Below are 15,915 nucleotides of genomic sequence, written 5' to 3'. Positions count from 1 at the left end.
TCTGTGCTTTCAGACAATGATGTAGTAAAGCAGATGCCAATGCTTTGCACAAGGGTGTTGCCATGAGGTTTTAAACTTTTGTTTTGACTTAAGATGGTGTTGGTGATGACGAGTTTGTGTTTGACACACTTCCTGAGAAGCAGGGTGACACTGACATATTGCACTTGCCCACTCTGTTTCTTTCAATGGTTCGGTTCCAGAGCTGTTGGTCCTTTCTGACCAGGGTATTGAAGCTACCAAGGAGGGTGAGCTTGTGAGATGCTGGGATAGCAGATAGAATGGTGTCCATCTTGGGACAGAAGGTTCACTTCATGGTCAGAGTCATTTGTTGGTGCATAAGCACTGATGATGGTGGAATGGTGTCCACTTGCAAGTTGGTGACGGAGTGTCATCAGTTGTTTATTGACACCCACCAGATGTTCAGTCAGTTTTTGAAGGAGAGAGTTCTTTATGCAAAAACCGAAGCTCTGGATACATCGTTGCTCCTCAGAAACCCTTTTCCGAAGAAAGTGTAGCCCCCCTTGTTCCTCTCATAGCTGGCCTTCTCCTGTTCTTCTTATTTCACTCAAGGCAACAATATCAACTTCAACTTTCTGGAGTTTGTGTGAGATGAAAGGAGTTCATCTTTCTGGTCAACCCAAATTATTGTTGTCCATCAAGGTTTGTATGCTCAGTGTACCAAATTTCATTCATTATTTTCATTTTGTTCATGTTTTTCTACTGCAGAGCTGGTGACCCTCTGAACATGTTAATCCAGACAGGTTAAGGTGAAGTAGACTATGTTTAGGGCACCTATTCTAGCCCCTTCTCTGTTCAGGGTGAGCACAGCAGATCCTAAATAGGGCTACTCAGTCGCAGATGCAACAATAAAAAACCCTTCCTATTTTTCCAAGGGGCTGAGAACTGAATTTCACATCTGCTGTGTTCATGCCGGGTCAGAACTGAGGTTCACAATCCTGCCCCTGTCCCTCTTCACCAATTGCCGAAAGACTTGTGGGTGCGCAGCACAGTGTAGAAAATCTACAACCAAAGTCGATCTAAAGATGCCTATGCGTGGGTTTCTTTATCGTGGGAATGTCGTTGCATACTGACAAAAACACAGTCCTTGATCAATCCTTAACCTGGTCCCGTGGCTGGGAAATCCCAAATGATCTGGGTCTGAGGACCTTCTGTAGCTCTCACCTGCCTTCACAGCTATTGGGTGATAAGCCAACACCTCCATCGCCACGCCTCATCCTCCGTTGAGGGCTTCTTGTTTCACCAGATCCCCATTAGCTATCTCGTGTTCAGGGTTCCTGTTGAGCCTTCATGGTTACCATTGCAGCCACGAGGCACACAAGGACTCCACTGAATTTTACCCCAACAGGCAATCCCCTACTTGATGCATTACATAGGTATGACTGGTTGGATTTTGACACCCAAGAAAGAGGAAATAAAACAGTAGTTGTAGTGGGGAAGTGATGGTCTAGGTTAAGTGGTGGGCTTAAGACCAGAGTATCTTCAATTCAAACCCCTGTCAGGTCAGAAAATCATTAAGGGGCCTTGAGCAAGGTCCTTAATCACCAAGATGGTCCCGGTGTGTAGTGAGCACTTTGCATGGCAGTACCCTTTACAGTGATGTATGAGTGTGTGAATGTCAGGCCTCTGATTCAGATGGAAATGTGCTATATCAATGCAGTCCACAGATACATTTGGCTGGGGATGATAACAAAACCTTTGTCTATATTGTAATTTGTTTTGTCAACAGAAACAGTTTTTAGGTAAGAACGGCATCATGGAGGTTTTTCAGTCAGGTTTTAAAACCCTTCATAGCACAGAGTCTTCTTTAATAAGGGCTTTTAATGACATCCTTCTTGCGTGTGATTCTAGTAACCACATTGTTTTGGTTTTGCTTCATTTAACTGCTGCCTTTGTCATGGTTCTGAATCATCTGCAGCTTTGTTGTTATGCGGTGTCCCACAGGGTTCAATTCTAGAGCCATTGCTTTTTTCATTGTATTTACTGCCTCTGGGTTATATCCTTAAATGGCATGGGATCTCATTTCATTGTTATGCTGATAATTGCTAAATTTATCTGTCCTTAGGGCAGAAGGATGCCAGTTCCAATAAACAGCTCCTGGTATGCCTAGGTGACATTAAAGCTTGGTTGTACTTAAACATTTTATATTTAATGAAAAGAAAACAGAGGTGATGGTGTTTGGACCCAGTGGCCCCTATGAGTCCTCCTTTGTTGCCTTAGGACCGTTGGAGGTTTATTTTAGACCTATCATTATTGATCTTGGTTTTAAGGTGGACGGTGATTTTAAATTGGACTGCCAAATTAAAGCTGTGGTCAAATCTGGTTTTTATCATTTACGGTGGTTAGCAACTGTGACATCTTTTCTGTCTAGGCAGCACTTTGAGACAGTGATCTATCTAAATTGTGGAACAGCTTGCCCTTGTCTGTTAGAGAGGCCCCTTCACTGCCCATTTTTAAAGTTTATTTAAAAACCTATTTTTTCTCATTGGCCTTTGGTCCCAGTGAACCTTAGTGTTTAAATTTTATTTTATATTCAGATGTTAATAATAATAAGAATAATAATACATTTTATTGATATTGCCCTTTACATTTGATCATCTCAAAGTGCTACAGGTTAAAAACATTAAAACATTAAATGCTAAAATTAAAAACATAAAACCATAAAATAACAAACACACAAAACATGGCAAAAAGGTGAGGTAAAAATAAAGCAATTATTCAAGATAAAAATGATAGGATCAGTTATAAAAGGTCTAAGAGAAAGCTCTAATAAATAAATGGGGTTTCAGTCCTTGTTTAAAGGAATGTTCAGACTGTGGCATTCTCAGATGCTCAGGGAGAGCATTCCACAGCCTGGGAGCACCCAAGCAGAAAGCCTTGTCTCCTGTGGTCCGAAGCTTGGTTCTGGGGGGATTTAGGATGTTAGCAGTTCCAGAGCGGAAGTTACCTGTGGCAGTTTGGGGGTTAAGGAGCTTCTTGAGGTAGGGGGGAGCATTGCCATGGATGCGGTGATAAGTGAGGAGGGAAACTTTGTATTGTTCCAGATGATTTTCCCAATCTGGTGTAGAATAATAATATAACACAACTGAGTAACATAGGAACAGAGGGTTTTGTTTCATACAGAATATTTAATTAACAAGTCAGTAAGCGTTGCATTATTCATGGAAAGGCTAAAATCCATACCTAGTCTGTATGTTCACTGCATGTACAGTACCTGTTGTTAATTCAAATCATAACTTTTACAGCCAGTTTTCTTTTGACAAGCCATGGGATGGATACATTAACATTGCAAAAAGGGTGAATACATCTTCAAATGGATATGGATATGGATTTTGTGGAACCGATACAGATATTAAGGAGTAAAAGTTGATGATATCGTTATATCAGCCAATATAAACCTAAAACATGGCAATGATTCCAAACAGTTCAATAATTTGTAAAGCACTATTATAGTATAGTATATATTATATAGTATATAGTATACACTAGTATAGTCATATAGTCGGGGTTTGTGGTAATACAGTACTTGTTAAACATTCATACAAGATTTCCAAAAAAAACAAAAAAAAAACAACAATTAAATAACATTATTGTCATAGTATTTGTTAAACATACATTACATGCAAGACCTTAAACTCATAGGATGACTACACAGAACAACTACAACACGTTATATGTTCATATGTGCATAAATGTGTCCATATCTGTATAACACATGTGTAAACTGTGTGCTATATTTAGTCATTAAAATATAGAGATTTCGGTTGGGGTTGTGTCAAAGAAAAGCTTAAGTCGAATTTTGGCTTTGGGGGTCGTAGTAGAAGTTAAAGTCTTCAACCAGTACCAGTACATAATAACCAGCCAAACCATAGCTGAAATTTCACATCATGAAAATCTTCCTATGTTCCACTCCACCACAAAACTCTACAACTTAAAATCTTGCACTATGCACAATAACATCCACAGAAGCTTCTAACTCAGTTGGGAGCACCTTGATGGCTTCCCTTATAAGTCTCCTTCTTGCGTGGTCACCCAGCCTTTGCCTACTCCACACAGATTTACCGTACTGACTATGATCCAGGTAAATTCTATACCTTTAAATCAATATTGTGCATGTTTTTAAATCTACAGTGATTAAACCTTTTCTGAAGAAATCCAACCTTATTCCTGGTTCACTGTGTCGTTATAGACCAGTATTTATTTTACCTTTCTTTTGGAGAATTTGTGAAAAACTAGTTTCACAACAATATGTGTCTCACTAAACCATTACCATCAGCATTTAAGACTTATCACCCCATAAGAACAGCAGTTACTAAAGTGGCTAATGATCTTCTGCTCACTATGGATTCAGACATCACCACAGTGGTGCTGTTGCTGGATTTCAGTGTAGTGTCATACACTGTTAATCATTGTATAAACTTAGATACACTCGAATTTATTTTGGCAGTTCTGGTCAGGTTCTCTCATGATTGAAATAATACTTATCCAGCTGATTTCATTGTGTCTTGCACAATAACACTGCTTCTAAATGCTCTGATATGGGGTACTGCAGGGTTGAGTATTGGGTCATCTGTAGATTTCATGTTACATAGCGCCTCTTGGACAAACATGGCGATGGACTGGAAGTACGTTTCACTATTAGGTTGAAGATGCACAACTCATAGTGTGTCATTATTCGTAGTTATGAAACAAACAAAAAAAATATTTGGTTGAACTTTTACCCACAATTAGAGAATTTACAAAGAATATAATGAGGTTTCCCTTCTCACTGGGACGTAGTTGTCATCTGTTTTCTGTGTTGCTGTAGTGTTGAATCACCAGTCTGGCATTTGAGAGGTGCATTTCTATATTTTTGTTAACATTTTGTTTCACATTCGGCACACTGAAAAATTATGGCTGAGATGTTACAGGCGTGACACACACTATCGCCACCAGGTGGAGCGCTTTCACCATGTTTAGCTTCGGCTAACACGCACGGTTTGTCAGCATGTTCTCCCACAATCCCTTGCGCTTTGCTGTTTGTTCAGCAGTCGCTTCAGCGATGCCGTTTTAAATGAGACGTGAAAAGAACGCGCAGCAACATCACAGACTTATCCGGATACTGTATTTGTACAAATTCAACATGACAAGACGTTGACAGTTTGACAGCGCTGCTGTTCGTCTGTGACTCCGTCCTGGACTCCAGTGTTTGGTGAGTAGCCGCGGAAGCTAACGTCAGTGTAGCTCAGAGCTATTGCTTGTTGTGATCACTGCTGACTAACAGGCTAGCTGCTAGCTAATTGGCCAGATCCTCATCAGTCGTCCTTCACATATTTATCACAACAGACTGATTCATTGGTATTGTATCAGTGATGCATATGTTCTACTTGTTTTAAATCTGCAGTTATATTGCTTTCTGTAGCCGCTACAAGTCATGAGTGCTTTAATCTCAGCTGAGGCAAACATCAGCTAACAATGTAGTCTGCTTTGAAGTGTTGTCTTTTACAGATTTTTTTTATTTTTTTATTTTTTTATGATATACTCAGCAAATAGTCCTTTGATTTACTAGTGTACACGTACCAAAGTAAGTAAGTTTAAGTATAGCAAAAATCACTTTTCTGTAGACAAGTCAGGGTGGCTACATTAATATTTCCAAATCTTGGACTTCATTTCAGTTAATCATTAAGAAATACAAACAGTATCTCTGAGTTTGCAGTTCTCAAACACTGAGACTGTGTGTGCAAGTAGGAGACTACTAGTGAGGAAAGCCATCCATGACAACTCTGGAGAAGTTGAGGGTTTGTGTGGCTGAATGGAGAAACTTTGCATGGTGCAGCTTTTGCTTATTGCATCCTCACTTATGCAACTTCATAGTGGAGTGGAATAGAGAAGGATTTTCTGCAAAAGATGATGATGTAAAATCTGCTGAACTGGTGGGAACAATATATATGGGTCACGTATGTTGGGATACACCACCAATTTTTAGGCTTCAGGCAACTTGTTTCCTGAGAATAAGGTGGTTCTATAATCACTGTTTATTGTTCAGATTAAAAATAAAGAGAGCCGAGCTGTATTTATTTTGTTTTTCTTCTATCAGCCAGAGATCTTGGTATCAAAATATGGAAATGTAACATTCTGGAAACACAGTTATACAGTGTGTTAAAGGGTTCTGTGTCCAATCTGTACCAGAATTTTTTTTAACTTAAAGCTATACAGCCATTCAAATTTCACTAAACTGACAAAATGTAGGCTCTGCTGAAATCCAAGCATTATAATGTCAGTTTGTTTTTAAAAAAAAAACGTTTCAAAATTAGAGCTTCCTTTATTGAGTAGGACATATTTACCTGGGGGGGGAATTCCATAAGGAATATTTTATTTTCCTTCTTACACTGTCTGCAGGAGTTAGTGTGTGCGCATCCATGAGATTTTGACATTACTGGAAATTACCTTTGACCTCAGGTGATGCATGCTGACATGTCTTGAGATGTCTTGTAAATCGCTTCAGAGGTATTATCTGGTTACAGTGTTTTTAGATTGAGAAGTGCTTATTTCTTTCCAGTCTTTACGAAACACATGAGAAACATGCTGGATTTTCTCATGTGGATGAATCTCCTCCTCCTCCTGCAGACAGGAGACTGAGGAACAGACACAGTGACTCGCTGATGGCAGTGAGGAGAATCAAAGAAAATGGTCACAACTTTATTCTTAAAAATGTTTTATTATTTATTTAGTTATTTTTTGAATGTTTCTGTGTAGGCTCTCAGTTGTCCAGGTGGTTTCCATAGTAGAGAAGCTTGAATCTTCGACTGGACTGGGTTGCTTGACGTGAGGACGTTTCGCTTCAAATCACAGAAGCTTCCTCAGCTAAAATTCTTGCTCTGGTAGTCTGACTTCTGTCTTGACTCTTGTAGAGAAGAATAAACCAGAAGCCAACAAAAGCTGGAGTTTTTAACCTAACCAGACCCCTCCTACCGAGAGGCCGACAGCTATAGGCTAGTGACTAAACAATAACTCTAATTAGCACCTATTGTGCACTCTCCTAATGATGGGATGGAAGCCTCCCTTGACGACTCTCCTGATGACGTGAATGACTCATTACCATGAACAAAAGACTGAAACTGCTTTGACCTGAGTACCCCATTGTAAACAGGGGACAAAGCGTGTCTGAGACCCGCCCCCCGGTTAAGGCTGGGTTTCAACTGTTTTACAAAGAATGCTTCCTTGACACCTCTCTCAAACAATTTCTTCTCTCTGGCTAAGATTAATTAAACTAATTAATTAATTAAACTAATTAGAGCTATTGTTTAGTCACTAGCCTATAGCAGTCGGCCTCTCGGTAGGAGGGTCTGGTTAGGTTAAAAACTCCAGCTTTTGTTGGCTTCTGGTTTATTCTTCTCTACAAGAGTCAAGACAGAAGTCAGACTACCAGAGCAAGAATTTTAGCTGAGGAAGCTTCTGTGATTTGAAGCGAAACGTCCTCACATCAAGCAACCCAGTCCAGTCGAAGATTCAAGCTTCTCTATTATTTTTTGAATGTGCGGGACATCTCGCACATTCTCCAATGCACGTCACTCCGGAGATACACGTCCTGCAGATGTTGCCTCCTGGATATGCTGTACATTTTATATCTTGCAGCCAGCGCAAGCCTTGATGATTTTGCATCAGCAGACAGCATCAGTGCAAACCCTGTTAACCCTTTATGAATTTGGCATTTTTATACAGTCACTTCATTTTCAGAGCCCATAAATAACTGTACAAACTGATTACTGCTAATTAGGGCTGCGTGATATGACCTAAAATTTATATCGCGGTATAAATGGAATCCCTTCACGGTAACGGTATATATCGCGATATAAACTTAAGTGTAAAAACTATAATGTGTTTCTGAATGGGTCCCTTAGCAAAGGTATATTGATCAAAATGGGGGGTGAATGTGAGGCATTATTTGTAAAGCACTTTGAGCGTCTGATGCAGATGGAAAAGTGCTATATAAATGCAGTCAATTTTAAACAAAAATAAAAACAGATATAATGTAATTTTGAAAATTAGATCTCAAAACTACCGGTACAGGCCGGCAGGTACATCTAAGATGCAATGCTAGATTTGATGTTTTTGTGAAAGAATTAAATAAATTTATGGTCAGCAGCTGAAGTTTCATCTCTTGAACACCAGATGGCACACCTGCTCTGAATACATGAAGCGCTTTCAGGCTGGTCACTTCCTCATTTACAAAACTCAGCAAGAAACTACCAAAATATTTTATATATAAAAAAAAAACTTAATTTACTCATATCTGAAGTCAGTCTGGGTAAATTGACGTTGCCTGGCTGATTTTGTCTGTCTGCTCTGGTCAAAAAAATCATTGCGTTATTAAATGTGGCGCTTTCTCAAATTTTTGATTCAGGTCGCAACGGAGCCCCCGCCTTCCCCCAGTGCGCCGGCTGAAATAAATAAACAATGGCTTTGCAAATATCAGCGACAGAGCAGGCGTCTCACAAACTTACATGAACAGCAGTGAGAGTCACCTCAGCTCAGAACATCCCTCTCCGCCGCAGCAAACTGGTTCACACACACACACAGCCGCTTCACAGAGGAGTCTTCCTGGATCGAAAAACTCTGCAGCCGTTATCGGTGTCGGTGGAGGCCAAATCTCTACCATTGGCTCTGAGGACTTTCTGGACAAAACACCACCAAAAACAGACAAACAAGCACTGCTTCCTGCTGGACAGAAGCAGAAATGACAAAATAAGATCATTCTAATGCAGAAAATTACATGTCAAGGAGCTCAAAATTACATTATCTGTTGCATCTGATTTAGTTTTTTTATTATTATTATTGTTTTTTGTCAGTTTATCTTTGCTAAGTGACTATATGACCCATTCAGAAACACTTCCATTATAGTTTTCACACTTAGGCTTATATTGCAATATATAGCGTTACCATGAAGGGATTCAGTTTACACCACAATATGAATTTTAAGTCATATCACCCGGCCCTACTAAAGGACTGTATGACCCATTTAGAAACACTTCCATTACAATTTTTATACTTAAGTCTATTTTGTGATATACACCATTACCGTGAAGGGATTCAATTTATACCGCGGTATGAATTTTAAGAGCCAGCCGATCTGCTCTGTGTCAGTCTGATCCCGTCAGATCTCAGAAGCTAAGCAGTGCGGGGCCTGGTTAGTACTTGGATGGGAGACCTCTTTGGAACACCAGCGGCTGTGTGTGTTTCTCCAAGTAACACTGGAGTTGCTTCAGGAAGGGCATCCGGCGTAAAACCTGTGCCAAAAATCAATGCGTATCTGGTTGTATCCACTGTGGCGACCCCGAACACAAAAATGGGAGCAGCCGAATGGACAACCATGAATTTTAAGAGCCAATATTTTTAAGGATCAGGCGGGCTGTGATTCAGGCTGACTCGGATTTCAACAAAGCATGGGTCAGAGATGGAACCTGCCAAGAACTTTCCCAAAATGTTATGACCAAAACCCAAACGGTGACCTTGCTAGGGGTCATCAAAATTCAAGGCAAAAATATGCAAAAACCCCTTTTTAATCAGGTCATTGAACACATGCTCGCTAACCCAGTTGCATGGATTACCACATGAATGCATGTATGATCTGATGATACTTTCTTTTGATTCTCCTTCCCTTATGTACAGTCAATCCAGTACATGTGTTTTGGTATCAGTTGCTATGGCAACAAGCTTGTGAACATGGCCTGTTCAATGGAACATAAGAATTTTCCTGAACTTATTTTTCTCATACCTAAATCCTCAAGTCTGCCAAGGGAAAAGGCAATTTGAGTCATATCCAAGTAAGTCATGCATGAACTCTTGTACTGCAGATGACGCAGATCGAGAGACAAATGTCTGACCAATGACCCGGAGTGTTAGAGGACAAGTTTGGACATGCCTATCTCGGCTTTCAGTGCTTACCAGTCGAGTGAGTATAAGAGAACTTGTGGAGAGATAGGCATGTGCCAACTTGTCCTCTAACACTCCGAAACGGAGGTGTTCCTTTGTCTCGCTTCATCAGCGAATCGGTCGTGACGCGCGAAACCGCCACGCGGCTTTCCATGACAAAATCTCTTGTTAAAAGTGAAATCTGCCGGAAAATGGCTGATGTCCAGCTCTTGTGATAACCAGAGAAAGAGCACACGACGGCCTCGTATCCACAGAGCCATCAGTTTAGAAATGATCCAGTGGTTTGTGCCGCGACGTCGTAGCTCGGAGTGCGGTGCACCGACCGTCCTTAAAGGGGTCCTTAAAGCTGTAGTTAAAGTCCTTATTCTCTGTGAAGCCCGTAAAATTTTCATCGAAAGCCAGATAAATTTTTCGAATGGTTTCCAGGTGCCAGTCTCTAACAGCTTCTGAAAAAATTCTGATGGAAAAAAAGTCCTTTTCATTCTGCCATTTCCTGACAATGAAAATCCGACGAGGGGGCGGGACCACTCCTTCCATAAGGCGTGCTCACAGGCGAATGACGTCACCGACAGGCGTGGAAAAACTCACGCATGCGCACGAGGGTTCAAGCTTGTCTGACGTAAAAACATATGAATGAAATCCATATAGTTTTTGAAAAAATAAAAAGGACCGTTACTTTATGGACAGACCTCGTATATAAGATGAAAGAGTTTGCCACCCTATGTCATTTGATAGTTAATCTAGCTTGGGAACTTGATGGTGCTGAATGTTACACCACTTGAAAGATGGGAATTTAATGAAATATCAGTTTTTGCATATTTTTGCCTTGAAATTTGATGACCGTTTGTTTTTTTTTACCTTTTCAAAACATTTCCTTTTATAAAGTGTCATCATTACATATTATCCACTACCATGATTTCAAAACCTTCTTCAAAGAAGTTTGAAAATTAAATGTGGCTACATTCTTCAAATGTGACACACAAAATGGTCGGTGGGAAAGAACACAATTAACACACAAGCAGTCAACGCCTGGCAACAGATATATCCTTGTTATCTTGCCGTTGCAGCAGCCTCACTTGATGTGGGCTGGAAGCTCACAGACTGTGCAGACCAGGGGCTCATCCAGACGGAAAGATGACTAAACACGCCCAATCCTCCCCACCCCAACAACACCTTTAGAGTAAAGGTCCACTCTTGACATTTTTTTTCATATGCTGCTGCTACTACTACTACTACTACTATTATTGAACGGTATTACTCTGTGCCTACATTTTACTACAACTCTACACTAAATGGAATTAATGAGTCATATAAGTATATACGAGGTCTATTAGAAAAGTATCCAACCTTATTATTTTTTCAAAAACCATATGGATTTGAATCACGTGTGATTACATCAGACATGCTTGAACCCTCGTGGGCATGCGAGAGTTTTTTCACGCCTGTCGGTTACGTCATTCGCCTGTGGGCAGGCTTTGAGTGAGGAGTCGTCCACCCGCTCGTCGATTTTTTTCATTGTTTAGGAATGGCTCAGACTGTTGCTTTGTTTGATAAAAAATTTTTCAAAACTGTAAGGCACAACTGAGTGGACACCATTCAATAAATTCAGCTGGTTTTCGGTAAAAATTTTAACGGCTGATGAGAGATTTTGGTCTGGTAGTGTCGCTTTAAGGACGGTCCACGGCACCTGACGGCGATCTGCGCTTCGAGGCGGCAGCGTCTCGCCGTTTCAAGTTGAAAACTTCCACATTTCAGGCTCTGTTGACGCAGTAAGTTGTCAGAGAACAGAGAACTTTCAGAAGAAGTCGGCATGAGGAGTTTATTCGGACATTCCATTGTTAACGGTCATTTTGTAATGAAAGAACGTTGCGGGCAGAGTCGCATGTCGGGCTGGACCCGACTGCGGGGGGTCGCGGCAGGAAAAACACCTCCGTTGGAAATTTTAACGGGCAAGTTGGAACATGCCCAAGCTGTTAAACAATTTCTCAGTTACTCACTTGTTGAAAGCCATTAAAAGCCGCCTGAATTCTACAAATGGTTTTCAACACGGAGGTGTTTTTCCTGTCGCGGCGCACACAGATTTGCCGAGTCGTCACGGAAACGACTCGGCGAATTTGCGCGTACGTCTTTCATTAAAAAAAATGTCCTTAAACAGTGGAATGTCCGCATAAATTCCTCATGCCGGCCTCTTCTGAATCTTCTCTGTTCTCTCACGATGTCCTGGGTGAATTAAGCCTTAAATTAGGATGTTTTAAGCTCGAAACAGGCCGACGACAGCGCCTGGAAGCGCTGCATGACGTCCCGCTCCGTGGGAAGTCCTTACACCGACAGAAACACCCCATAATCTCTCATCAGCCGTTAAACTTTTCACAGAAAACCATCTTAATTTCTCGAATAGTGTCCACTCGGATATTCCTCACAGGTCCAGAAAAAATTTTGATAAAGCAACGCGCGCCGTCTCGAGCAGCGTGTGAAACAAAGGAATTCAGCCAAGAGGGCGGGACCACATCTCACTCAAGGCCTGCCCACAGGGAAATGACGTCACCGACACGCGTGAAAAAACTCACGCATGCGCACGAGGGTTCAAGCATGATTGGTGTAATCGCATGTCATTCAAATCCATATAGTTAAAAAAAAAAATAAAAGGGTCGGTTTATTATCTAAGAGACCTCGTATAAGACTCATATGAGTCATATTCCTTCCCACTGTCGCCAAGTACTTGCTCACAGGGGGTCGTTTTGACCGTTGGGGTTTTTACGTAATTATTGTATGGCCTTGCCTTACAATATAAAGCGCCTTGGGGCAACTGTTTGTTGTGATTTGGCGCTATATAAATAAAATTGATTGATTGATTGATTGATATAAAAATATGTTCTTTTAATTTAGCTTTTCTGCATAACTAAAGTGGGATGTGAAAAACTTTTTATGCAGTGTATAAGCTAGGGCATAACTGGGTTTGTTTGGGGTTGTAGCTTTAAAATCAGTTCCGTTGCGGTTAGGGAAGCCATAAATATGAAAATGATTAAGGCTCTTGGGTTAGTAATCTGGTCAAACATGTTGGTTGTGATGTCAATTTGGGATAGGGTAAAGGCAAAGAACAGGTGAAAATGTCCTAAAGAAAATATTAATACAACACACATTAAGCAAGTATTAAAAAGTTGGGTACACACCAATACTATACACTATGAATTATAAACGCAAGTAGTATTAAGCACATAAACGTATCAGTATTGTGATATGCATCCAGTATCAGATGTCCAATGATGTGTATCAGTCAGTTAAATGTTGAGAAACGATATAGAGCCCCATGTGTGTTACCTGCACAGGGAATGCCAGCTCAGTCTGCTCTCTGTATGGGAGATGCTCAAGATGGCATGCAACAACAGGAAACCAGCCAGTTGAAGCGACAGAGTTTTGACAAATAAGCAAAATAGATTAATTTGTCTTTTTATCCCGAAATATTAACCTAAAGGTGAAAGTGTATGATCCGCATTTCTATTGAATCACTGTCTGTGTATCAGATGAAAATAAGGTCTGGAAGTATGGCTGGAAGATCTGGAGCCAGGATTGTAACTAGGGGTTGACCGATATGGATTTTTACCGAATATGGACAAGGTTTGAAGGCCGATATCGATATTTGAGGCTGATATTTGCCTGCAGTAGAAAGTGTCAAAATTCAGTATTGCACACTCAACACAAAACTTTCTTTAAAATGTTTTGCAGCTTATGCTTAATTCACAGAACCTTTCAACATGACTTTCATACAAAAAGTGCAAGAAGCTATAAATAACATTATTATGAAGTTGAACAAATGAATAAATACAGGCAACAGAGCTCCAGTCTGCAGACTGTCTTCTTCTATACCCGTCTATGGGACAGCAGCCTTGAGTGCTGAGGGGCTGAACTTGTGATGTCTGACAAATCAAGTGAGGCCCTTTTCCATTATACAGTTCTAGCACTACTCTGCTTGGCTCGACTCAACTCAGTTTGGTACCAGGCTGCCGTTTTGCATTATAATTGAGAACCTCCTCATTGTGGGTGGGGTCATCTGAGCACGGTTGCACAGAATTGCAGAGACATCAACTTATACATGACACGTACAAACAGTGGACGATATAGAGGTGATGTGTGCTTGCTTCTGTGGGTTTTTAAGAGAAGGCTGCTTGCAGCAAGACGAAACATGCTTGAAACATACAGGAGACTTTGGGAATCTCTACAACAGCATGAAGCCAAATACGACAGCATACAAGCTGCACTTTGCTCCATTTTGTTTTGACATCAGTGACGTGGTCTGTAAATTTAGACTTGTTGTTGAGAGCAGTAACTGGGTTAGATGTCAGTACTTTTCATAACAATGAAACTTGCTTTGATAACTGTCATTGCTAAATCTGTGCAACACAGTAAACTATATATAAAAGTTCCATGTCTCATGTATCTATAGAGGGTCCAGTTCTGGGGTGGGGGTGGCGATGGGGGTGGAGGGTCACATCTGCTGGTCATGTATCACGTAGACAAGTTGGCCCGGCACACCGGAATGCTTGATTAAACGCAGTTTCCACCTCCCTTGCTTCACGGGAGTCATCGAGGATCAATCAGATGTGTTGATTACGCTGAGCCCGGTTCAGCATTGGTTGTGCCACAGCTTCAACCTCGATCTCACTCTGGATGGCCAGATTCTCCTGTTGGACCAGGCTTCTTTTTCTCTTGCCTAGACAATAATTAAGGTAGAAATGGGAGGTGATTAACAAAAGCAAGTTTATATATATATATATATATATATATATATATATATATATATATATATATATATATATATATATATATAATTATAATTATGGAATCACCGGCCTTGGAGGATCACAGACATGACACAAAACTAAAGTAATTTCAAATGGCAACTTTCTGGCTTTAAGAAACACTATAAGAAATCAGGAAAAATAATTGTGGCAGTCAGTAACGGTTACTTTTTTAGACCAAGCAGATGGAAAAAAATATGGAATCACTCAATTCTGAGGAAAAAATTATGGAATCATGAAAAACAAAAGAAAGCTCCAACACATCACTAGTATTTTGTTGCACCACCTCTGGCTTTTATAACAGCTTGCAGTCTCTGAGGCATGGACTTAATGAGTGACAAACAGTACTCTTCATCAATCTGGCTCCAACTTTCTCTGATTGCTGTTGCCAGATCAGCTTTGCAGGTTGGAGCCTTGTCATGGACCATTTTCTTCAACTTCCACCAAAGATTTTCAATTGGATTAAGATCCGGACTATTTGCAGGCCATGACATTGACCCTATGTGTCTTTTTGCAAGGAATGTTTTCACAGTTTTTGCTCTATGGCAAGATGCATTATCATCTTGAAAAATGATTTCATCATCCCCAAACATCCTTTCAATTGATGGGATAAGAAAAGTGTCCAAAATATCAACGTAAACTTGTGCATTTATTGATGATGTAATGACAGCCATCTCCCCAGTGCCTTTACCTGACATGCAGCCCCATATCATCAATGACTGTGGAAATTTACATGTTCTCTTCAGGCAGTCATCTTTATAAATCTCATTGGAACGGCACCAAACAAAAGTTCCAGCATCATCACCTTTCCCAATGCAGATTCGAGATTCATCACTGAATATGATTTTCATCCAGTCATCCACAGTCCACGATTGCTTTTCCTTAGCCCATTGTAACCTTGTTTTTGTCTGTTTAGGTGTTAATGATGCCTTTAGTTTAGCTTTTCTGTATGTAAATCCCATTTCCTTTAGGCGGTTTCTTACAGTTTGGTCACAGACGTTGACTCCAGTTTCCTCCCATTCGTTCCTCATTTGTTTTGTTGTGCATTTTCGATTTTTGAGACATATTGTTTTAAGTTTTCTGTCTTGACGCTTTGATGTCTTCCTTGGTCTACCAGTATGTTTGCCTTTAACAACCTTCCCATGTTGTTTGTATTTGGTCCAGAGTTTAGACACAGCTGACTGTGAAC

At 40.5% G+C, this 15,915-nt stretch overlaps 1 protein-coding gene across 1 annotated transcript in view; it reads left to right on the top strand.

Annotated features, from left to right (window-relative positions):
• The first annotated feature begins 5,010 nt into the window (after nt 1-5,010).
• extl3 (exostosin-like glycosyltransferase 3) overlaps nt 5,011-15,915 on the top strand; it is a 31,832-nt gene continuing 20,927 nt past the window's right edge. Inside the window, exon 1 of the mRNA XM_034161950.1 lies at nt 5,011-5,209. The gene's annotated coding sequence lies outside the window, so the exon portion shown is untranslated. The remainder of the gene's footprint in view (nt 5,210-15,915) is intronic.

This window comes from Thalassophryne amazonica, chromosome 21, assembly GCF_902500255.1.
Source record: "Thalassophryne amazonica chromosome 21, fThaAma1.1, whole genome shotgun sequence".
Classification (NCBI taxonomy): Eukaryota; Metazoa; Chordata; class Actinopteri; order Batrachoidiformes; family Batrachoididae; genus Thalassophryne; species Thalassophryne amazonica.
This window is presented reverse-complemented; position numbering and strand designations above follow the sequence as displayed.